The sequence below is a fragment of the Nycticebus coucang genome, chromosome X (genome assembly GCF_027406575.1).
Source record: "Nycticebus coucang isolate mNycCou1 chromosome X, mNycCou1.pri, whole genome shotgun sequence".
Lineage (NCBI taxonomy): Eukaryota > Metazoa > Chordata > Mammalia > Primates > Lorisidae > Nycticebus > Nycticebus coucang.
This window is the reverse complement of record NC_069804.1, coordinates 59,833,395-59,859,157: the sequence shown is the minus strand read 5'-3', so window position 1 is coordinate 59,859,157 and position 25,763 is coordinate 59,833,395. Positions and strand designations below refer to the sequence as shown.

Genomic DNA, 25,763 nt, shown 5'->3' with positions numbered 1-25,763 from the left:
ACCCCCCTCCCTTCTTTGCCTGATCTTGTCTCCTCTGGCAGCCTCAGCTCTGTCCTTTCCCAGAGAGGCAGGTGGGGACCAGAATGGCTGCTGGAGGCTGAGACATCCTTCTGAGGGGAAACTGCAGCACATTCTGGCCAGGGGGAACAAAGATGGGAGAGCAAAGATGGAGGCCAGGCCCTTGGCTAGTTCCTCAAAGTCCACCCCCTCTTTACGCTTTAAGAAAAACAACACCCATTTAAAGAGCCCTTCTGGGAAGCGAAGTCTACAGATCTTCCTTCTGTTGGATCACTTCCAGCTCCTGTGCTGGGGTCTGTGTGTCTGTCTATTTGGGACACCTTGGCATTATCTCTTGGGTTGGTGGGACATTGGCTGGGTATACTTTTTCCATGTAGATACAATTGTGAGCTTTTAGGGATAAATGTATTAAGCTGAGAGAGTCAGGGGCATGCAGGTACAGGCTCACAGAGCTGCCCTAAAGGTTCTCTTATTTCTTTTCTGCTGTGTTAGAAATAAAACTGAATTGGGAGTTAGAGGATCTGGGTTCCCCTTCCAGCTCTGCTGCAGATTGGCTTTGTGACCTTGACTGAATCTCTTCCTCTCTCAGGCTTTCAGTGCCCTGTATCTTTTTAAATGGCAAGAACTGCCTTGAATGCTCTTAAAGGACCCCTTCAGCTTAGATTTGTTGGTTTGGTGACTAATCTAGCCACAAAACAGAGCAAGTCTGAAGTCCTCTAGCGAATGGACAGGCTTCCCCCTCCTCTCACTGCTCAGCTGGTCCTACCATGTGCCACAACCAGTGGAGTGTCTCTTGGAGGCTGGGTTGGGGGTGGGGAAACCTTCTGCCTCAGGAAATCTGCCAGGAGACAGCTCTCTGCAACTCCCCCATGGTGAGGCAGCAGGCTGGGGTGCTGGGTTGAGATGGCTGGGCCCCAGGAGCAGCAGCTGCAGTTTAAGGGTTTGGCTAGCCTCCACTGCAGCACACCCTCAGCTGAGTTTTGGTGTGGACTGCCCCTAAGTAGTCTGGGGGGCAAGGAGAATGGGCTCTCTTGACCAGACAGGGCTGTTGGAAACCCAGTCCTGGAGGACTGTGTCCACCTTGGGACACCACACTGGAAGAGGGTCACAGGTAGACCAAGGCCCAGTCAGGAGAAGCCCATGGTGTGTGTGGGTAGTGAAAGACTAGATAGGACATTGTGGTCCTCGGGCCTGGCTTCTGAAGACTTTTCTAGAGGGTTCAGAACTGTGATAGAGGGACCAGCCCTCTGTGTTCCCGTGTGGCTCCAGAGAGCAGGTCTGGGAACAGTGGGAACATTTAAGATAAATTAGAAAGAACTTTCAAATATGGCTATCTGTTGATACAGTAGCCTGCCTCAAGGAGTAGAGGTGAGGGCTGGCTGGACACTTCCACAGGTTCAGATCTGGGAAGGCTAGAGAAATCATAATTCCTGAATTAGGTATGAAGCCCAGTGAAATAACCTGGGTCTCCCCCAGTTTCAGGATTCCACTAGCCTCAGATTCTCCATCCTGCATACATGGGTCTGAATCTCTTGACTGGCTGGAAGCCCATTTGTTCTTGAGCTCTGGGCTTCTACCATGCATGCAGGTCTGCCTTTTGGTCCTTCCCTATTCTTGTGTACCTTCCCGGTTGATTGTTGGATTTCTTGCTTCACATCCCCAAATGGATTAATAAAGGGATTTAGATAGTACTTTGAATTTCTCTCCTAACCATATATTAACTATTTGCACATCCATAATTAACCCCTTTTGGTTTTCACAACAAGCCCTGTGCAGTGAGCATTAGCAACTCTTATTTTAGAAATGGAGAAACTGAGTCTCCAAGATGAAGAGCCCTTGCTCAAGGTTACACTACTGGGTGCTAATGGAGCTGGGACTAGAACCCAAGTCTACCTGTCTCTGATGCCTGTTATTTTTTTCACTAGAGCTCTCTAACCCACAAGAACCTCTTGGCCTCAGCACCTGGACAGGTATTGAGCTTGGAGAGGCCTTAAGTATGTAAAGGGTTTGAGCAGGAGGGCGAGGAGTCTGGGCTGAGTGGGGAGTTGACAGGGGAAGGAAGAAGGCTCTGTCTCCTCCTTAGCACTCTCCCTCCTGTCCAGGTGTCAGGAGGGTCTGTCAATGCAATAGCCATTGCTGGCATCACTGCTGCTGCTGCTGTGACTCCCCTGCTAGGCCTGTTCTGGGTTTGTAAGGAGTGGGTGAGAAGGCTGTCGCTGGAAGCGAGGGCAGGCAGGATGGGAGTTTAGCAGCAGAGGCTGCAGCAGTGGGGGAGGCTAGGTAGAGCGGGTACAGGCTGGGCACTCCTGGTCCCCAGGCTCCCTCTGCTGGAGGAAGAGGGGAGAGTGGCACCTGGACTGAGCTGCAGCTTGTTGGGGGCCCACTTTGCCTGGAGACTTCATTTAGTCCTCCAACAATGCTATAGGTCTGTCACCTCAGTCCACGCTTTACCGATGATGAAAGTGAGGGCACAGAGAAGTGAAGTCTACCAGAGGTCACACTGTTTATAAGACGAACTCCTAATCCTATGATTCCTTCTATTACATTGATTCCTTCTACTACATGATTTCCCTCTACTACATTGGACATCAGCTGTCATGTTCAATCTGTATCATCCACCCAGGATTCCCACATCCTCTAGTCCTATCCCTTATGGATAGGTTCTAGGATGCCAGTATCACTTCTGCTGTTCTCTGGGTGTGGCCTGTCTAGTGCAGCATAGAGTGAGATGAGTCTCCACCTCCTTTTGGTTGCTGGTCCTCTGTATGTGAAGGTTTTGTTTATTTGGTTTTTAGTAATTGTTGGTCCTGACTGTGGTCAGGTCTCTTTACCTGGGATTGTCACCTCTTCTGTCACTCTCCTCTACCCCATGATTAGAGAAGATCTCTGTTTTGGTTGTTTATCATTGATCTGGAATGATTTATAGGAGTGCTAGGGGACACTGCTGAGTTGCTCCATACTGAAAAGAGCTGCATTTCCCACGCTTTCTGCATGGGCCTAGCTCTGGCTCTGCTGTAGGTAGTGGTGGGCTGAAGCTAGTATGGTGGTTAACTCTCCTTCCTCTGCCCCCACCTCCACTCATCTCGCAAGCTGGCTCACATATGGGGATAGCAACTAGAGGAGCAGGAGCCAGCCTGTTGTTCTTGATGGCCATGGTGATGCATGGTCTATGGTGTGACTGCCCAGCTGTTCTCTGCATGCATTGGGATGTCACTATGCTCCCCACATGGGCTAAGGCCCCTGAAAGGCAGCCTGTGAGAGAGCAAGCTCAGGGACAGGCTTTGGGAGAATCTTTCTCCTTTGAGATCTTGGGTATTTTTCCCAGATATCTCTTCTTCCAAGGAGGGCAAACTATTTATCTTCTTCCCCCACCCCACAGTGTTGTGAGCATTATCTTCATGTGGGAGGAAAATAATAATGTTGAATTTAATGAGAATTAGACTTGCTTTTCTACCTAGAGCTGGGGCAAGAAAGGGGTTGTTGTCATCCACAGATTCTTCTTGGCTGTATGTACAGGGCAGGAGGGGCCACCACACTGAGTGAACACCATGTTCTTAGTGCTAGCAGAGCACCCCCATCCCCTGGCCAAGGAGACAGGGCTGCAGGCCCACCTATTCCATAAAGATGGTGCTCAGGACAAAATGAGTAGCAAAGGTGGTGAGGACTGGAGATTCTCAGAGGTAAGAGGAATCAGGGCAGGCCAGGCCACTAGTTAAGGACTCTAAGGGCTGGGGGTACTTAGAAGGAGAGTGAGTGGAGGAGGGGGCTGGAAGGAAGACACAAGACCAGACTTGCCTCCTGCCCTTTCCTCATCTATCCCTCCACTGCCTACCATGGCCTCTGAATTTACTGGGAGCATAGTAAAGACCTGCAACATGGAGAAGAGGCCACATATATAGACTCCTGTGTGCCAGGCCCCATGCTCTGTGGTTTTATATAATAATAGTTAACATTTTTTTACGACACTTACTGTGTGCCAAGCACTATTTGTTCTAAGCACTTTTCATGTATTAATTCATTCAACATTCACGTGAATCCTTTTGTGTTGAGATTGTTACTAACTCCATTTTACAGATGAGGAAACGGAGGCCCAGAAAGGGTGGATAACATAGCCAAATTCCCTTAATGCCAGAACTGTGAAGGAGCTAATGGAGCCCAGGAGATCAGGGCTTCAGGGTCCACAGCATTATTATCCACTATGCAAGCATTACTTCTTAGCTCATTTGCACAGAGCCCCTGCAAGGTGAGTGTTATTATTATCCTCATTTATCAGACTTAGAAATGATCATCAGAAAGGTACAGCAGGATGGGACCTGGAACTGTCTGGCTCCCAAGCCTATGGTGTATCACTGCCTCCCACAGGTGGACTTTAAGTACATCAAATCCACTCCTGACTCTGGCTTCTCCCAGCAGAGCTTCCAGGACCACTACTCTAGGCAGGCTACCTCTTGTCATCATCCCCTGAATTTTTGCCATAGTTTCTTAATAGAGTGCGTCCCTGCTCTTCCTCTGTCAAGCCTCTGATGAGGTGCAGCCAGGCCACATTCTAAAGTATGGCTCCAGTAGTTTCACCCTCTTTTTGGCTTGCAAACTCTTCCACCTGCCATACATGGTCCTCTTAGGATCTGCTGCCAACTTACCTTTCTTATTCTTTCATCTTTTTATAGTCCCTTTCACACAGACTGTGCTCCAGTCACACTGACCTGTATGCCTCCAGTGTTAGCCCACTCAGGTCTTCCGATAGCCTCTGTGTTTTTGCTAATGCTGTCCCTTTCTCCCGGGCTGCTGTGTCCAGTTCCCAGGATGGACTCAGCTGTCACATATCCTGTGTTTGTCCTCTGGTGTCTCTTAATGTTCAGTTTGTCCCTGACCTTCACAATGAGCATTCTGCTCTCTATATCTTCATGGTTGTTTACATCTTATGTTCCCTCTAGTAGACTGAGAACTTCTTTAGATTTGGATTTAACTAACATATATTGAGTAGTTCCTTTACTCATACCCATAGCACCCATCATAGTGGCTGATATACAACTAAAGGAACTACTCAGTAAATGGTGAATAGACAGATGAATTGTCTGATTAAGTCTTGGTGAACTAATGGCCAGTGGGGTCTGATTTTGTCTTCCAGAACTCCTGTAGTGAGAAATGACAACTTCAGAATTCTCTTGGCCTTTCTGTGGCTTTTCCCTCACACTCCCTGGAGCCATTTTTGCCTTTGCTTTTTCTACTCCTTACACTCATCAGTCTCCCAATTCATAGAATGTTAGGATAGCAGAGTTGGATGAGACTGTGGAGACATTTAGACAAATCTGCTCATCATTATATCTCCTTACCATGGCATGACCATGTCAAGCCATGGTCTTGACTCTCCATGAAAAAATTTCTGTTCCAAAAAGAGCAAAGAGGCCTGCACAGGATCTTTGTATAGGTCAGCCAGCCCAGTGGGAAGTTGCTTGTTTATCCACAAAATCTTTATTCCACTCAGATCTTGGGCTGTGCATGGTATCTTGGAGTTGAAATAAGACATGACCTCTGTGGTTCATTCCCTGCTGTATTCTCTGGCAGAATCATAAACATTGGTCAAAAGGAAGAATGATGAATAAATGACTTACTTCCTCTTTTCATGGAGCTCATTTAGGGCAAGGTAATTTGCTAGTTACTCTAACTTCCTTATGGTATTTGGTTTCTCTCCAAGCCTCTGTATTGAAAGCATTTATTCCGAGGAGCCCATTGTCCAGTGCTTAGTAGCTGAAGCTTTCTGGGGCCTTCAGAGAAAGGGTGGTACCATGGAAGGAGGGCTTTGTGTGATGCTAGGCAAATCATTTCACTTTCAGAGCCTTAGTTTTCTCAAGTAGTAGATTGAGACAAAACCATATTTTCTGATATGTGAGATTCATGTTACCCCTCATAAAAATGTATCAGAAACTTTCCTAGCTGTCCAGCATATTCATCAGGGTCCTGATCAATATGGAAAGCTGAGGGCTGAAGATGAAAAATAACAGATGAGACTGCACTGCCCTCTAGAGGCAGAGGATAGCAAACAAAACAACAATGTGAAAAGCGATGCCCAGCATCCCTTTCAAAACAAAGATACTTTACTAAGAAGAATATGTTCCAGCTCCAGTACCCAATGTACTCAGCCCTACTATGAAACTAATTTGGGGCTCTCACATGAAAGCTATAACCCAGTTACAACCTAACAATAGGGGGAAGTGGGAAAGTGTGGGGTGGTGGGTAGAGGGAGGGGGATCGGTGGGATCACACCTGTGGTGCATCTTACAGGGGTATTTGCGAAACTTGGTAAATGTAGAATGTAAATGTTTTGGCACAGTAACTGAGATAACGCCGGAAAGGCTATGTTAACCATGGTGATAAAAATGTGTCAAATGGTCTATGAAGCGAGTGTATGATGCCCCATGATCATATCAATGTATACAGTTATGATTTAATAAAAAAAAAAAAAGATGATGAGCCAGAGCTACATAGGTGGTCAGGATTATTCCTCTAACATTTAGATGTACATTTATTACTACTGTCACCGGTAGGTACCATCTCAATAATACCAAGTGTTAAAGGGATAATGTGGATTGCATATTCAGGCCTTGTGGTTTCCTGCTGGATTCTAGGAAATAGCATACTGCATTCACCTAAATAAAAACAATATTTTCTTTCATACAAACACTTCAGAATTATCGGTATTATATCCACAATGAAAAGTACCTAAAGTTTTCCTTCCTCCAAATTTTCATGCAACACTGGGAGGCATCTCACACAACTGTATATCTGATATACTAGTCAGTTCATAAATAGCCCATCTATCTCATCATGATTGTTGTGAAAATTGAATAAGATGACATAGATAAGCAGTTAGCACACAGTATGTGTTTACTCACTGATGAGCATTATTTTTTTTTTAGCTTATACAAGTAGGACTTTATTCTCCTATACAAAGAGTCTTGACAATAACAATTTGATGGTGATTCAGTGGCTCCACTATTCATTCCCTGAATGTCTCAAGTGTCTTCTGTTTTTCTTTTTCTTTTTTTTTCAAAATTTATTTTTATTTATTTTTTTCTCTTTCCAGGAGATTTTTTATTTATTTATTTATTTATTTATTTATTTATTTTACTGTTGGGGATTCATTGAGGGTACAATAAGCCAGTTACACTGATTGCAATTGTTAGGTAAAGTCCCTCTTGCAATCATGTCTTGCCCCCATAAGAGCATTATTATTAATAATAATAAGCTCTGTGCTGTTGGAAGTCAGGAAATAGAGGCCATGTGGAAGCTCACCACATTTATGAAGAGAGGTCAGTCCAGTCATTGTTGTGTCCCTAGTATATGCCATTTCTCATACCATAACAAGCAGAGAGTCCTGTAATTAATGTCATACAGTTCTTGGATTCAGGGTGCTCACAGTTGAGTGGAAAAGATGGTCATGGAAACAGACGATTGCAATGTGATGTCCAGTGTGCTATGCACAGGGGGCTATAGGTACCTAAAGGAGAGACATCTACCCAGACCATCCAGTAAGGCTTCCTGAAGGAGGTAATATCTGAGGCTTGGAGGACAGACAGCGTGTAAGTTAGTGGGAATTAGGAACAAAAGGGAGGTTAAGGCATAGAGGCAGGAAACCAGCAGGATATGTGAAGGGGCCACTTTTATCAATTCACTACAAACTGGCGCACAGACTGGGAGGCAAAGAAGTGTCGGGACAGGAATCTGGAGAGCTGGCTAGCCCAGATCATGAGGACATCTGGAGCTTTATGCTATTAGGAATTGGTAACCAACATAGGGTTTTAAGCTGGGGGTGGGGGAGAGGTGCCTATTGTCCACTACGGGGGGACATGTTAAGAATCATGTTTTGGAAAAATCTCCTACAGGGTAGTTACCCCGTTTCTCCGAAAATAAGACATCCTCCGAAAATAAGATCTACTTACAGGAAAGATAAGACATCCCCTGAAAATAAGACCTAGTGCATCTTTGGGAGCACACCTTAAAATAAGACACTGTCTTATTTTCGGGGAAACAGGGTAGGAAGATAGACTGGAGGGCATCCATTTGAGGGGACTGGTAAAACAGTCTGATGAGAGATGAGAAGTCCTATGCTTATGCAGTGGGAGTAGAGATAACTTATGAAGGAAAAGGATGATGACAACATGTGGACAAGAGCTGTGACAGAGGGGAGTACATGCTAATGCAGGAACTCTGAGGAGCAGCAGCAGTCATGACCAGTAAGGTTTTAATAATACCACCAAAAAAAGTCAAGAAATTTAAAGCTGGAAGGACCCTGAAAAATCATTCAACTGAAACTGTTCATTTTACAGAGGAGACTGAGGCATAGAGGGAAAAAGGACTTATGTAAGGCCACTCAAAATGTGAGCAGAAGCAAGAGCTCTGATTAGACGGGTCACTCTAATGTTATTGTTATTATTTTTTGAAATAGAATCTCCCTCTGTCAACCTGAATAGAGTGCCATAGCATCATCATAGCTCATAGCAACCTCAAACCCTTGGGCTTAAAGTGATCCTCTTGCCTCAGTCTCCAGAGCTGTATCTACAGGCATGTGCCACCATGTCTGGCTAATTTTTCTATTTTTAGCAGAGACAGAGTCTCACTTTTGCTCAGGCTGGTTTCAAATTCCTGAGCTCAAGTAATCCTCCTGCCTCAGCCTCCCAGAGGGCAAGGATTATAGGCATGAGCCACTGTGCCTGGCCATCACTTTAGTATTACATATACTGTTCAAAGCATTTTTCCTTAAATGTGCTAATTCCTACCCTGAAATCCTGTGAAGGTTGCAGGGATTATTATTTTTTATGTCCTACAGATGAGAAGACCAGAACTCAAAAGGAGACTAAGTGACTTTTAGGGCAAGAAGTGATGATAAAGAAGAGGCATCACCTAAAGGGTTCTTGCATCAATGGCAGACAGACCTGCTGCTCTGTTCCAGATCCTCTGAAATAAAATCTGCAAGATTCATAGCTGGGGACCAAACCCAGGGTTCTCTTTCCCTACCCAGCCCAGGCCCAGCTTTCGTTCTGCTGGTTTCTGACAGGCCTATAATTCTTCCTTTTCTGTTTTCATGGAAGAGGGTGGGAGGTGGCTGTCATTACTACATCTGCATCAACTTGGGCAGGGGATCTGTTTGGAAGCCCAATGTGTTATACACAAAGAATGAGCTTCGTAGACAGACAGACCTGGGATTGAGTCTAGGCTCTGCCCCAAGTCATGGAATGATCTAAATTAAGTCACTTTATCTTTTCTGACCTCATCTGTAAAATAGAACAATACCCATCTCTTACGAGTAACCAGGATAATTCCAATGGCAATCCCTGATACTTACACGTGCTCAAAAAAAGTTATTTTTCTTTCATGAAAACTCTGTGGATAATGACTTGAAGAATTCAGTGCTAGGCAAAGCTTTGCACTGAATATAACCCTGAAAAGTGGCATATTCCCTCCTTCCTAATATGAGGCTGTCATAGTTCATTGTATTTTCCTTTTTCTCTCAGCCACCAGTTAATTTGAAGTATAGCCCTAGCATCTTTGTTGATCTCTTTTTCTGAGTTCTTGTTTTCAAGTTCAATATCTATTCTGTGTTCTTAGAGTAAGCAGCCTGAAATCCTTTGTGACTCAAGCAGGTATAAGTAATGAGTGAGTGTAAATAGTTGAATGAATGGAAGGCTGGAGAGACTGGACTGGTAATGGTGGGATTTAAAGAGGACCAGAAGGTATCTGCGTGGATGGCTGTGGGGAGGCAAGGGTTTAGTTAGGAGAGGCCAGCCCTTCACTCACCTCTCTTGCTCCTACTTTCAAAAGAAGCATAGGTTGGAGAACGGGACCTCACATTACCTAGAATCATTAGCCTTTCCATTTTGTATGTATAATGTGGGAGACAGAGGTCCAAAGAAAAAGAAAGGACTTGTTTTGAGTAATTAAATCAAAGCAATACACATACACAGTTTTGAAAAGACAAAAAGTACACAAGGACTGGTGCAGTAAAAAGCCAAAGTCTCCCAGCTCCGGCCCCCCGCCCCCCACTCCCCACCCCTTAGAGACAACCACTTTTACCATGTAGTTTTTTGGGTGGTAACTTCATATCTCTAAATAACATGCTTCAACAATTCCATCTTCATTTATCAACTTTTTAAATGTTATCTCTTGACTTTTTCCTACTATGACAAAATAATTTAGCTTGTTCATAACAAATAGCTCTTTCTCTCTTTCTCTCCTAGATTTTGATAGCTTTTTATTACCATTTGGGCTTTTCTATTAATTACCTCGGTAACTTTATTAAATACTATTTCAAACGCTGATTTCTTATTCCATCGATTTTTTTACAGCATATCTTGATCACTAACTATGTAAAGCATTGCTATTAGTGCCCGTTCTTCCCTTCTTATCCTCCCAGTCTCAGTATTCTGTACTTGTGTTGATTATATTCACATTCTGTTCTGCAGAAATAATTAGGTTTTCAGTACTTTAGAGAGGTTGATTATAAAAGTTGGCTGCCAATATACTATATTTATGTGATTATGACTATGTCAATGTTATTCATTGCAGGGCCAAATAGTGTACTATAATTGTACCTAATTTCCCACAGTTCCACTGTCAAAACCTCTGTATTCCCAGGTGGGTCTCGCTTTTGCTCAGGCTGATCTCGAACTCATGAGCTCAAGTTATCCACCTGCCTCAGCCTCCCAGAGTGCCAGGATTACAGGCATGAGCCACTATGCCTGGCCTGAATTTTCCTTTACACTCTCCCAATTGCTCAAAACTATACCACCTATTACTTTGTTTTATATTTGGATGAGGACTTTCTTTCTTTTTCCTTCTGCATTCATTTATTTATTTATTTTATTTACTTATTTATTTTCTTACTGTTGTTTGAAGTTTCTTGAAACCAAAGGATAAATCATAGCACATCTTCTGATGATATGATTTTACTTAGAGATTTTTTAAAGAGATGTTTCTTAAAATGTCATGCTGAAATGTAATATGAATACATAAAAGTACTCTTATCAGAAATGACATGACTTTACCACATATGATATGGTCAATTTTTATAAATCAAACACTTATGTAACCAGCACTCAGATCAAGGTCTGTTTTTCCTTCATCCTACCTAGTACTCAGAGATCCCTTTCAGTTTGAAGGACTATATCTCATCTTACATTATTTCCTTGATAATTTCCTTACACTCATTCTCTGTTTTCTCTTTTGGGAATGTCTGTTAGTTCCTCTAGGCTGCTTACATTCTCTCTCATATTGTCTATTTTATAGTGTATAAATGAGTTAATAAAAAGTCTGACTGAGATGTCTGTGTATCCAGACTTGCTTGTACACTCACTGGCTTTATTTTGGTGAGCCAGCAGGGAGCTTGTTGTTATAATGGGTACCCCCCAAATGCTAGAATAAAAAGCACTTAATTTGTGGGGCACCAACATGTCATTAGGTGCCCTAATTCATCCTGGATAGTTTAATTACTTTAACAAGCAGCCCTCTGATATTTTGCCCACAGGTGAATGCCAGGCAGCCTATGTTCTGGGTCCAGGATTCAAAGATGCATGGAATAATTTTAGTTTATCCCCCTGTGTTCAGCCCGATTCTCCTATCCTCCCTTGTGGCTGCCACCTCCAAGTCTGGAGTCTTTCTGAGCCCCTGCTGGCCCAAATGGTGCCTTTCTCACCTGTAACCCCGTAAGTGGTGTCCCTAGATCTCCCTCAACTATGAACACTCTTCTCCTTGCTTTTTGCTTCCAGAAATTTGTTGAAATCTCTCATTCACTGATATTACCATCTTCCATCATTTTTCCTCTTATAAGTTCCTTATTTTATTCCTTCACTTCATTTTGGTGGGACCCTAGGAGAGAAGGTAGAACTAGCAAAACTAGGTACAAAAGGCAAAAGCTACTTTTAGAAACAGTTGTTTTGCTTTCTCAATCCAGATTGGAACTGAAAACTATTTGTAAAACCTCCCTCCCCCAGCCAAGCCTGGATGACCTCATTTTGGCCTCTGACCCCAGCCCCTGTCATGAGTATCTCTCTAGTGGCCTTTGGAGTGCCACTTTCCTCAACCTCTGCCACCTAGACCCTGGAGTCAAGGGAGCCCTCCGCCGAGGAAATGACACCTGGTTCTGACCCCAGCTCTGCTGCTGCTTTCTCTACCTCTGGGCCAGCTTTTGCACCTTTTTGGGTGCCCTCTCTGTGACTTGAGAGACTCTTAGTCTGTTGTGAGCTGGGCTTTGCCAGGATTGGCTAGGTGCTTGGACAGCAGCCTGGCTTCTTTACTCAGGCAGCCTGAGGTAGACCACAAGCGTGTGGGAGCGGGGCTAGGAGGCTGAGCTGAGGTTTCTGCAACAGCAGGCTGTGCTAGCTGCAAATCTTTCCACCTACTCTCTTTCCCATCATGTCTGAACCTCTATCCCTCTGCCTTTGGCAGAGGGAAGAAAGGAGGTCTGGAGAGCCAGATTTTCCCATTTTCTTTTGGGCTCTCTCTCTTTCTCTTTCTTTCTCTCATCATAGTGCTGAGCTGATGATCTAGGTTGTAATACCTGTGTCTAAACCCATCTTCCTTTTTTGGTGCTCCCCCTTTCTGTCCTTGAATGATTTTCTCTTTTAGAATCAGTACCTGAATGTTCATAGTGTGTGTGTGGGGGGGGTCTTAGGCTGTACCATGTGGAGGGGAGACAGGAGACAGTTGAGGCAGAGACGCCAAGCTCACAGGCTGGGATGAGAGATGAAGTGGTTTGGTTTTGGAATCAGACAAACCAAGATTTGGATCTTGGCCCCGCTAATTAGCTGTGAGACTGGGTAGATCACATTGCTCCTGTAAGCCTCAATTTCTGCATCTGTACAATATTACAAAGATAACACAAGCTACTATTTAGTAGCATACTAAATATTAAGTTTGTGATTATTTGGATTAAGGCAGAATACACTAAGGATCAAATAAAGCCTGCTTATTGTCTTTATTATGATTACATAATATATAACATTTGTTTATGTTTGAAAGGAACATAAGGTTAAGGAAGGCATTCTCTAAGGAGGCAGCATTTGACTTTGTCACTCCTTGGGTCAAGCCTCCCAGGATGAAGTTCACATTTTTATGTGTGAAGTTTAAGGCTCCGTTGGTTGCAGTCTTCCTGTCTTTCTTCTCTTCAAAGTATTAATTGGCCAGGCTAGGTGGCTCACCCCTGTAAACCTAGCACTCTGGGAGGCCAAGACAGGTAGATCACCAGAACTCAGGAATTCAAGACCAGCCTGAGCAAGAGCAAGACCCCATCTCTACTGAAAGCCAGGCATTGTGGAAAGTGTCTGTAGTTCTGGCTACTCAGGAGGCTGAGGCAGAAGGATTGCTTGAACCTAGGAGGTTGAAGTTGCTGTGAGCTATGACACCATAGCACTCTAGCCTGGGTGACAGACTGAGACTCTGTCTCAAAAAACAAACAAATAAATAAATAAATAAAATATAAATGTGTATTTACTCTTTATTTTCTGAAAAAGACATTTTAAAAGTGATAGGTCAGGTGTGGTGGCTCACACTTATAATCCTAGCTCTCTGGGAGACCGAGGTGGGTGAATTACTTGAGCTCAGAAGTCCTAGACCAGCCTGAGAAAGAACGAGGCCTTGTCTCTACTAAAAATAGAGAAATTAGCTAGGCATCATGGTGGGCACCTGTAGTACCAGCTACTTGGGAGTCTAAGGCAAGAGGATCACTTAAGCCCAAGAGTTTGAGGTTGCTGGGAGCTATGATCCCATGGCACTCTACCCAGGGTGACAGGGTGAAACTCTGTCTATAAATAAATAAATAAATAAATAAATGTGATAGACAAATATTTTATTTGACCTATGCAGCAATCTTTGTCATCATCATCATTATCATCATTGTCAACATCATCCTTATCATCACAGAACCTCTTAAGTGAGTTGTGGTAAGCAAGGACTCAAAATTATTATGGCCTTGATTTTGCATCCTCACTGCCATCTTTGCCTTCAGTGTTTGGATACACTGTGGAAAGCAGTTCCACTGTGCAATGAGCTTTCTGATTTGTCCTGTGGTTCATCTAGTTGTTCTTTTCTTTTAATAATCTTCATGGGATTTTCTTGCCTGTCACCATTACCTCATCCACTTTTCTTCTATGCTCTTTTTATTGTTTCTAGGTCTGAATCTTGGCTCAGAAGGGCCCCCGAGAAAGGAGTCTTCCTGTCCACCTGAATCATCTTTCAAAAAGTTTTTACTTTCATCTTTCACATGATAATGATTTAGGTGGCACTTGAATTTGGGAAGCATCTTTACCTCCTCCTAGTGCTTTTCTACTTCCTGGCCATCACAAGTAGGTCTCCATGCCACTTGTGATATAGGGAAGCTCTTGCCTGTTCCTTTAGGTAAGGGCACAATTCCACTGATCCCTGTGTTGCCTTCCTAACCTACACTCAAGTTGTGCCAATTTAGAGTTCTCTAAGCTTCTTTATGCTTCCATGCCTTTATTCCGGCTCTTCCTCTGGCCACTACTTGACATTTGAAGAACATCTTCTGTGTGCTTCACACTGTTCCAGGCACTTGGAAAAGTGAACAAAACAGATAAAACCTCTGCCCTGCAGAGCTGACGTTCTAGTGTTTGTATACCTGGAGTGGGGACAGAAAATAAACAAACAAAAAGCTACATAATATGTCCAGTAGTAGTAAGTACTATGGAGAAAAATAAAGCTGGGCAGGGGGATGGGGAGTGCAGAAGGCCCAGTCAACTCAACCACAGCCAATATTTGCACAACCATTATTATTTTATTTATTTATTTTTTTTTTTTTGTAGAGACAGAGTCTCACTTTATCACCCTCAGGTAGAGTGCCGCGGCCTCACACAGCTCACAGCAACCTCCAACTCCTGGGCTTAAGCGATTCTCTTGCCTCAGCCTCCCGAGTAGCTGGGACTACAGGCGCCCACCACAACGCCCGGCTATTTTTTGGATTGCAGTTCAGCCGGGGCCAGGTTTGAACCCGCCACCCTCGGTATATGGGGCCGGCGCCCTACCAACTGAGCCACAGGCGCCGCCCTGCACAACCATTATTAAGCAGCCTTTCCTCATTGAAGCATTTTCTAATGTTACCACCTTCTCTTCTCTTCTCTTCTCTTCTCTTCTCTTCTCTTCTCTTCTCTTCTCTTCTCTTCTCTTCTCTTCTCTTCTCTTCTCTTCTCTTCTCTTCTCTTCTCTTCTTTTCTCTCTCTTCTCTTCTCTTCTCTCTCTTCTCTTCTCTTCTCTCTCTCTCCTTTCTTTCTTTTTTTTTCTCTCTCTCCTTTCTTTCCTTTTTTGACACATAGTCTCACTCTGTTGCCCCAGGCTAGAGTGCTATGATGTCAGCCTAGTTCATAGAAACTTCAAACTCCTGGATTCAAGTGATCCTCCTGCCTCAGCTTCCCAAGTAGTTGGAAATACAAGCATGTGCCACTACACCCAGCTAATTTTTTTTTTTTTTGCAATTTTTGGCCCGGGCTGGGTTTGAACCTGCCACCTCCGGCATATGGGTCCGGCACCCTACTCCTTTGAGCCACAGGCACTGCCCCACCCAGCTATTTTTTTTTATATATTTTTAGTAGAGACAGGGTCTCATTCTTGTTCAGGCTGATGTCAAACTCAGGGATCCTACGGCCTCAGCCTCCTAGATGGCTAGGATTACAGGTGTGGGCCACCGTGCCCAGCTTTCACATATTCTTTATAACCATAATCCTCCCAACAATCTAATCATATTAGTTCCATCATTATCTCCATTATATTGGTGAGGAAGCTGAAACTTAAAGATATAAATCACATAGCTAGAGGGGTATAGCTTGGATTCAGACCCAGGCCTGTCTGACCCAAAACCTGTGCTCATAACTATTATGTCATTCTATAAACCTCACTATAATTCTCTGACATAAGAATTATTATACCTATTTTATAGTTGAAGAATCTGAGTTAAGAGGGGAGAATGAACTTATCCATGGTTACCCCACAAATATATAGATTTGAATGCAGTTTTTCAGGACTAGACACTTCTATAAACCCTGAGGCCATGCAAGAATCTATATATAGCCTTGCATGCCTCTGTATTTGCAGGGCCCAGGAAAGGCACTAATTGATGCCCTTAGCCCTAGCCCTCTCCTCTTCTCTTTCCGTATGGAACCTTGAGATTGTACAGACACCCCAGCCCATTTCTCCAAGCCCTTTTATCTCCCCTTCCTCTTTGGCCACCCCTTGATCCTAGCAGAGGGTCTGGATTATAAGAACACATAATTCCTGGAAGTAAGCTCCAGAAATTTGAACAGGAAATTCTGAGTTCCTGGGTACTTGGAGTGTAGTCCGTAGGGATAGAGCCAAAGATCATTATGGGCATGGCTCCTTGGCCCCACAGATACTTTGCCTCATAGGGAAGGACTTGTAAAGTGTGGGACTTAGTGTTGAGACCAGTAGAGTCCATGATATTGTGATTTGTAATAGACTGGGCTCTAAAATCCTCCTTTGGCTTCCTGAGCTAGGTCCTACTTTGTAGTAAAGGTAGTAAAGGTATTATGAAGCTTTCCCAGTAAACCCTACAGAAAACAAGGGAACACATAGATTATTAGATCTCACTTCAAGGTATTTTGTTTGTTATGGTACTCTTAGGATACTTAATCTAGTTTTCCTAGTAGCTTTTTAAAAATTATACATGTAATGCATTCTTTCATTTCAGAAAATTTATAAAAACTTGGAAAAGTCAAGTAGAAAAGCATTACACATGATTACAACAGACAGAGGCAGCTACTGAGAGCATTTGGTATATTTCCCTTGTTTCTGCATTTTTTATAGTGCTGAAATGATTCTACATGTACAAGTTTTTCTTGCTTTTTTTATTTGAGCATTTCCCCCTTCTAATTGCATATTCTTCATAGCCATCATTTGTAGTGGCAGCTGATGTACCATGATGGAGCTAACCATTCTCTGAATATAGAAGCTGGGTCCATTTTTTCACTGGTTTAAATCATGCTGCAGCAGACATACTTGCACACACACCTTTAAGAGAACTTAAGACAGCTTTTAGGAAACTGACGTTATGTACAAGCAATTGTATTCAGCTTATTACCCTTTCTAGATGGTCCCTCTGGCTGGGTCTGATTCATTCTTGTAGTCATTCATTTATTCATTCCATTACCACATATTTACTTCATACCTCTGGAAATGAGACCTTGAGCTCTGGGGGTCTAGTCAGGAAAGAGACACAGTCCAGGAGCTCTTAGTCTGTTGGGAGAGTCAGGCATGGAAATGGAAAATTTCAGGACAGTTTGATCAGGACTGTGATGGAGGCAAGAAAAGGATACTGTGGGAGACCAGAGAAGGGGCCCCTAACCTAACCTGGGAACATGAAGATAAGCTTCTGGAAGAGGAGGCACCTAAATGAGTCATGGAGGAGGAATAGGAGTTGGCTGGAATGAGAAGGGATGCTTCCTATTAAACACAATGAGTTGAATAAACTTATTTCTCTCTTTTGTCTTCCTAAATGCCACTAAAATATGAATAAAGGAATAAAAAAAGTAGAAATACATAACTTCTGGGATGCTGACCAGAAGTAAACTATTTCACTTAGAGAATCCCAGCAATGCTTAGGATTTAGTGGTACTGTGGACCTCAGAAGGCAGAGTGAGATATAGACCTGAAAAAATCTTTTCCACTTGGCCCTTCCCCAATGCCATTCAGTCAGTGATCTTCCTTACCCACATCCCCTGCCCTATTCTTACAGATGGAGGTTGATTCTTTGGAGTTAAGAGGCTTTAGACTTGAAGACACCAAGCAAAACATGGGGTTAAACAAGACTATAGGTAAAGGGATCTACAACCTAAAATGATGGGACTCCAACTTTCTCCTACCTAAAACAGTAGAACTGGCTCGGTGCCTGTAGCTCAGTGAGTAGGGTGCCAGACACATACTCTGAAGCTGGCGGGTTCGAGCTCAGCCCAGGCCTACTAAACAATGATAACTGCAACCAAAAAATAGCCGGATGTGTGGCAGGCACCTGTAGTACCAGCTACTTGGGAGGCTGAGGCAAGAGAATCACTTAAGCCCAAGAGTTTGAGGTTGCTGTGAGCTGTGATGCCACGGCATTCTACTGAGGGCAACATAGTGAGACTCTGTCTCAAAAAAATAAAATTAAATTAAAAATAAATAAGTAAAACAATGGAACTCCAGCCTCCTTCTACTCTCCCACTTCTAGGACACCAAAGTCAGGTGCACACAAGAGATCAAAGGATTCTTCTCTGGGGAAACGGAAAGGCCCCAGAAAAAAAAGACCTCCAAAAAATGATATTTGGGAATCTTCCAACAAAATCATAGGCTTTCAGACCAATAACTCGATAATGAAGTCCACCACCTGGTAAGCTCCAGGTACACATAAGAAAGCTTCCATGTAGCTTGGTAGAGTCATGGGAACCAATGGTCAAGGATCACCAGCCAAGGACCCTTGAGATAGGTATCTTTTATTTTATGTAAACTAAACCTCAACAAATTGATTTTTTAAGGAAGAAAAAAAAAGCTCTAGATAGCCTAAGATGATCAGATATTCCAAGGCTATGTAAGGAAGAACATCAGCCTGGAAGAGAGACTGAAAAAGCAAACAAATAAACAAACAAACATATAAAAAGGGAATTTGGAAGCAACAAAAGAAAGGAGGAGAAGAAACCTGGGAAAATAAAAATTGTAGGACTGAAAATAAAAATTTCAGCAGAAGGATTAGCAAATACAAGGTGAGGAGATATCCTAGGAAGCAAAATAACAAGATAAATGAGAATGACAGAAGAGAAAAAAATGATAAAATTGGAGGATCAATTGAGGAATTCCAATATCCAGATATGGAGAATGGAGGAAACAATAGAAAGGAAATTCTCAAAGACATAATACAAGAATATTTCCTAGAACTGAAGAAATGAAAACTCCTGTTGAGTACCCAACAAGGAATGATAAAAAGACCCACACCAAGATATGCCACTGTGACATTTCAGAACACCAGGGATTAAAAAAAAAAAGATCCCAAGAGCTTCTAATAAAAAAACAAAAAAACACATATCATATACAAAGGATCAAGAAAAGGAATGGCATTGGACTTCGGAATAGCAACACTGGAAGCTAGGAGATGATGGAACAGTGTTCTCAATATTCTGAGGGAAAAGGATTTCCAACCTAGAGGTCTATACATGGCCAAATTATCAATCAAAGATGAGGGTATTCAGTACTAGAAACTGGAAAGTCAAGAAATACATAAAAATAAACAAAAATTATAATAAATATACACTTTTTATATAATATATATAACCCAGCATATATTATATATGTATTATAATAAAATTATATATTACATATTTATTATAACAAAATTACAATAATAAAAGAAATTTTCAGACTTTTAAGGACTGAAGGTTTTATGTCTTATGCCTCCTTTCTCATGAAGCACTGGAGAATGTGCTCCAACAAAATGCAGACATAAACTCAGAAAAAAGCCATGGAATCTAGGAAGTAAGAAACCCAACACAGAAGAGAGATGAAGGGAATCCTGGGATAATGGAGAAGAGAGAAAGTCTTAGGGCAATACCTGGGCAGGCCTATAAAGGAGCCAGTCTAGATTACAGCAGGAGGATGGCAGTTTCTAAGGGAAAAAAATAATCTGATGGATTTCCTGATGTGTGAAAACATATTGAGAGGAGAATTGTACTTCTGATGCTTTGGGGAGAATTGATCATTTTGTATGAAAAGAATTAAGCGGGCGGCACCTATGGCTCAGTGAGCAGGGCACTGGCCCCATATGCCGAGGGTGGCGGGTTCAAACCCAGCCCCGGCCAAACTGCAACAAAAAAATAGCCGGGTGTTGTGGCGGGCGCCTGTAGTCCCAGCTACTCGGGAGGCTGAGGCAGGAGAATCGCCTAAGCCCAGGAGTTGGAGGTTGCTGTGAGCTGTGTGATGCCACAGCACTCTACTGAGGGCAATAAAGTGAAACTCTGTCTCTACAAAAAAAAAAAAAAAAAAAGAATTAAGCCAATAAAAAAAAAACAGATAGTAATCAATACTGGATAAAATAAAAAGCTGGATGGGAAAGAAGGTGTAATCATAGTATATGGTATGATTTGTCCATTATTAGTATCCATGTAGTCATATGTTCAACATGATCAATAATGTTGATTGATCATAAGTGTTGATTTAACCCAAACTTTGTGATATAACTCTACTGTGGAATGAGAGGAGGGCATGTGTGTACCTGTAGGACAACTGGAGTGAGTAAAAGTAGTCACCCACCACACAGTCATGTGTGTAAAATCATGTTTAAAGACACATAAATATGGTAGTAATGTGTGTACAAAAGCTATATTCTCTTACTGTGTAGTAGAAATTCATGACATAACACACAAAGCTGAAAAAGCAAATCAAGAAACAGAAGAATGAATGTGTTCTTTAGAAGTGAGGAGGCAAATATGGAAAAAGCAGTGGAAAGAGATGAACACAGTTGCCTTCAAAACTTGGAGCTGGGAGCAAGGAGGGGTAAAACAGGTATTTGGTTGTGTGTGTGTGTTTTTTTAATCCCTGCAGTATGATATGACTTGAAAATCTATAGACATATATGACTTTGGTATAAAATTAAAAAAGGATATATAAGACAATATCAAAAATGGATCAACAATGTGAGCATATACTTAAAAAATAAGAAAGTCTATTCAGAAAAAGAGAACTAAAAGAGTTGAAAGGAGACCAATGATTTTTTTTTTTATTTCTTTTTTTTTTTTTTTTATTGTTGGGGATTCATTGAGGGTACAATAAGCCAGTTACACTGATTGCAATTGTTAGGTAAAGTCCCTCTTGCAATCATGTCTTGCCCCCATAAAGTGTGACACACACTAAGGCCCCACCCTCCTCCCTCCATCCCTCTTTCTGCTTCCCCCCCCATAAACTTAATTGTCATTAATTGTCCTCATATCAAAGGGAGACCAATGATTTTTGTTAAGATTTTTTTACAATTGAACTTTTTAAAACATTTTCATGTATTGGGCGGCGCCTGTGGCTCAGTGAGTAGGGTGCCGGCCCCATATGCCGAGGGTGGCGGGTTCGGACCCAGCCCCGGCCAAACTGCAACAGAAAAACAGCCGGGCGTTGTAGCGGGCGCCTGTAGTCCCAGCTGCTCGGGAGGCTGAGGCAAGAGAATCGTGTAAGCCCAAGAGTTAGAGGTTGCTGTGAGCTGTGTGATGCCACGGCACTCTATTCGAGGGCGGTACAGTGAGACTCTGTCTCTACAAAAAAAAAAAAAAAAACATTTTCATGTATTACTTTAATAAAATTTAAAAAATCATTTAAAACATTGGATTCAGAAGTAGCTGCTGAGTAACAGCTTCCTTGCAACTGGGCACAGTGAGACTGGGGAGACAAGACTCCAGGCATCTCTGGCTAGTGGGATCTGCCTATAATCATCCCTTTGAGGACATAGGGAGTCAGTGAGATACTTCTGGACCCCAAGAGGAGGACAAAAGCAGTGGAAAACTGGCAAGTGGTTGCATGTGTTCGTTCGGTCTAATCCCGCCAGCAGCTGTAAGTACAGCAGCAGTGAGATGACAAGATGGAAAGGCCTTGCCTGTGAGCTGTTTTGGTGTTTTTGGTACTCAATTGAACTGCCTTGGGAGAGCTTGGGCATGAGTGCAGAGAACTTTGGGCATTGTCTAGGGCCCCAGACTGAGCCCCTGAGCCCATGAAGCTAATAGTGTTTGGCTGTGGGCTGCCAAGGCCTTGTGAGAGAACTGCCCTGGCAAGCTCCGCCCTCAGGGTCACAGAACAAGGATTGGGCAGGAGCTAGTAATATAGTAACTGAGCAGCCTAAAGGCCAGGACTGAGCTGCCTTACAGCCTTAGCCCTCAGGGGCAGAGTGAGACCGGTTTTGGCACACTAGGTAAGTGGATAGCCACTTCAGCAGTGATCCCCATGACAAGTGCTTTCCTGGGAAAGCTTCTGCTTAGCCATGTTTAGAAGTTTAAAGTGCTTTTTAAGCAGGCTGAGGAGAGATTCAGGCTCTCCACCCTGCGGGCTTTGAGAAGTCAGCAGAGGCCTACAGTCATATCAGCATTGTGATTAACATCTCATACCCCAAAAGATCACCTGTTGCCCAGACAATATTCAGCAAGATATACATACTGTTTTGTTTTTTTTCTTATTGTTGTTGTTTAATTTCAACCTTTTCACTATAGATTTTTCTTCTCTTTTTTTTCTTTCTTTTCTTTCTCCACTTTTCTATTTAAATACATTTTCCCCTTGTTGGCTTTTTCAGTAATTAGAACTTCATTTTTGCTAGTGATTCTATGCCTATTATTTGGTTTTCCCCCCAATTTTATCCTGTAAAGTTTTGTTTGCTTGTTTTGGTTTGATTTACAGCATTTTTATCTTTCCTCTCTACTTGGTGGAGGTGGGGTACTGTGTCCAAACAGGCTAGCAAAAAGCTGCTGACCTCAAGGGAACCACCCAACCTGGCACCAGAGGTTGGGGTTTTTTTAAGGTTGGGTCAGAGTACCCTACTGTACACCTATATTGCTCTTTCTCCCTCTTTCTGTGCCTCTCTTCTTTTTGTCAATATTCCCTTTTACCCAACCCCTCTCCTTTCTCTTTTTTCTTTTATCCCATTCTTGCTTTCTCTTTTATTATTTTGTTTATCCCTTCTTGCTCTTCATCCTTCTGGTCCTGTACCAAAAGGACTCATTGAAACTCTAGTCCAGAGGCACAGGAACTTAAAGAGCAAGAGGAACTGAAAGGAAAATTAGGGCAAGGAAACAGATAAAAGAAATCACTCATGAGGAAGAATCAGCAGAAAACTCCTGGCAACATAAAGAACCAGTCCAGAGCAACTCCTCCAAGGGATCATGAGGTAGCTACTGCGGAGGATTCCACCTATAAAGAAATGTTAGAAATGACAGAAAGGGAATTTAGAATACACATGATGAAAACAATGAAGGAAATGATGGAAACAATGAAGGACATGGCTAATAAAGTGGAAAATAACCAAAAGGAAATCCAAAAACAGAATCAAATAAGAGATGAATGATATGAAGAATATAGAAAGGATATAGCAGAGCTGAAGGAACTGAAGCAGTCAATTAGGGAACTTAAAGATGCAACAGAAAGTATCAGCAACAGATTAGACCATGCAGAAGAAAGAATTTCAGAGGTAGAGGACAAAGTTGTTGAGATAACTCAGATAGTTAAAGAGGCAGAAAAGAAGAGAGAGAAAGCAGAACGTTCACTGACAGAATTATGGGACTTTATGAAGCGTTCAAACATACGAGTTATAGGAATCCCAGAAGGGGAAGAAGAATGCCCCAGCGGAATGGAAGCCATACTAGAGAATATTATAAATGAAAATTTCCCAAATATCACCAAAGATTCTGACACACTCCTTTCAAAGGGATATCGGAACCCAGGTTGCCTCAACTCTAACCGAGCTTCTCCAAAACACATTGTGATGAACCTGTCCAAAGTCAAGACAAAAGAAAAGATTCTTCAAGCTGCCAGAACTAAGCGTCAGTTGACCTACAGGGGCAAATCCATCTGGGTGACTGCAGACTTCTCCAATGAAACTTTCCAAGCAAGAAGACAATGGTCATCTAACTTAAACAGAACAATTTCCAGCCCAGAATTCTAAGCTGCTAAGCTAAGCTTTAAAATTGATGGAGAGGGCGGCACCTGTGGCTCAGTGGGTGGGGCGCTGGCCCCATATACCGAGGGTGGCGGGTTCAGACCTGGCCCCGGCCAAACTGCAACCAAAAAATAGCCAGGCGTTGTGGCGGGCACCTGTAGTCCCAGCTACTCGGGAGGCTGAGGCAAGAGAATTGCTTGAACCCAGGAGTTGGAGGTTTCTGTGAGCTGTGTGATGCCATGGCACTCTACCGAGGGCCATAGAGTGAGACTCTGTCTCTACAAAAATAAATAAATAAATAAATAAATAAATAAATAAATAAATAAATAAAATTGATGGAGAAATCAAATCATTTACTGATGTACAAACAGTGAGGAAATTCACCAAAACAAGACCAGCTCTACAGGAAATACTTCAACCTGTTCTGCACAGTGACCATCATAATGGATCAGCAGCAAAGTTAGAACTCAGATATTAAAGGACAGAACCTAACTTCCACACTGATGCAAAAGATAAAACTAAGAAATGGATTCTCACAAAATAAGATGAATAGAACACTATCACACTTATCAATTATCTCAATAAATGTTAATGGCTTGAATTCCCCACTGAAGAGGCACAGATTGGCTGACTGGATTAAAAAACACAAGCCATCCATTTGCTGCCTGCAGGAAACACATCTAGCTTCAAAAGACAAATTAAAACTCTGAGTTAAGGGTTGGAAGACAATTTTTCAGGCAAATGGAATTCAGAAGAAAAGAAGAATTGTGTTCTTATTTTCAGATACATGTGGATTTAAAGCATCTAAAGTCAAAAAAGACAAAGATGGTCACTTTTTATTGGTCAAGGGAAAAATACAACAAGAAGACCTTTCAATTCTAAATATGTATGTACCCGATTTAAATGCTCCCAAATTCTTGAAATAGACCTTACTCAGTCTGAGCAATATGATATCTGGTAATACCATAATAACAGGGGACTTTAACACTCTTCTTACAGAGCTAGACAGATCCTCTAAGCAGAAATTAAATAAAGATATAAGAGATTTAAAGGAGACCCTAGAACAACTGTGCTTGATAGATGCATATAGAACACTCCATCCCCAACATAAAGAATATACATTCTTCTCGTCGCCCCATGGAACATTCTCCAAAATTGAACATATCCTAGGCCACAAAACAAACCTCAACAGAATCAAAAGAATTGAAATTTTACCTTGTATCTTCTCAGACCATAAGGCACTAAAGGTGGAACTCAACTCGAACAATAACGTTCAACCCAACACAAAGGCATGGAAATTAAACAACCTTCTGTTGAATGACAATTGGGTGCAGGAAGAAATGAAACAGGAAATCATTAACTTCCTTGAGCATAACAACAATGATGACATAAGCTACCAAAACCTGTGCAATACTGCAAAAGCAGTTTTGAGGGGAAAATTCATCGCTTTAGATGCCTACATTCAAAAAACAGAAAGAGAGGGCATCAACAAACTCACAAGCCATCTTATGGAATTGGAAAAAGAAGAACAATCTAAGCCTAGAAGAAAAGAAATATCCAAAATTAAATCAGAGATCAGTGAAACTGAAAACAAAAGAATCATTCAGAAAATTAATGAAACAAGGAGTTGGTGTTTCGAAAGAATAAATAAAATAGATAAACCTTTGGCCAGACTAACTAGAAATAGAAAAGTAAAATCTCTAGTAACCTCGATCAGAAATGATAAAGGGGAAATAACAACTGATTCCACAGAAATACAAGAGATCATCTCTGAATACTACCAGAAACTCTATGCCCAGAAATTTAGCAATGTAAAGGAAATGGATAAATATTTGGAATCACACCCTCTCCCTAGGCTTAGCCAGGAAGAAATAGATCTCCTGAACAGACAAATTTCAAGGACTGAGATTAAAGAAACAATAAAAAAGCTTCCAGGCGGTGCCTGTGGCTCAGTGAGTAGGGCGCCGGCCCCATATGCCGAGGGTGGTGGGTTCAAACCCAGCCCCGGCAAAACTGCAACAACAAAAAAATATAGCCGGGTGTTGTGGCGGGCACCTGTAGTCCCAGCTGCTCAGGAGGCTGA

The 25,763-nt window shown here is 42.4% G+C and overlaps 1 protein-coding gene across 5 annotated transcripts in view; it reads left to right on the top strand.

The window, feature by feature from the left end:
* Window positions 1-25,763, top strand: part of IQSEC2 (IQ motif and Sec7 domain ArfGEF 2) — a 90,101-nt gene that overhangs the window by 1,362 nt on the left and 62,976 nt on the right. The window lies entirely within an intron of this gene.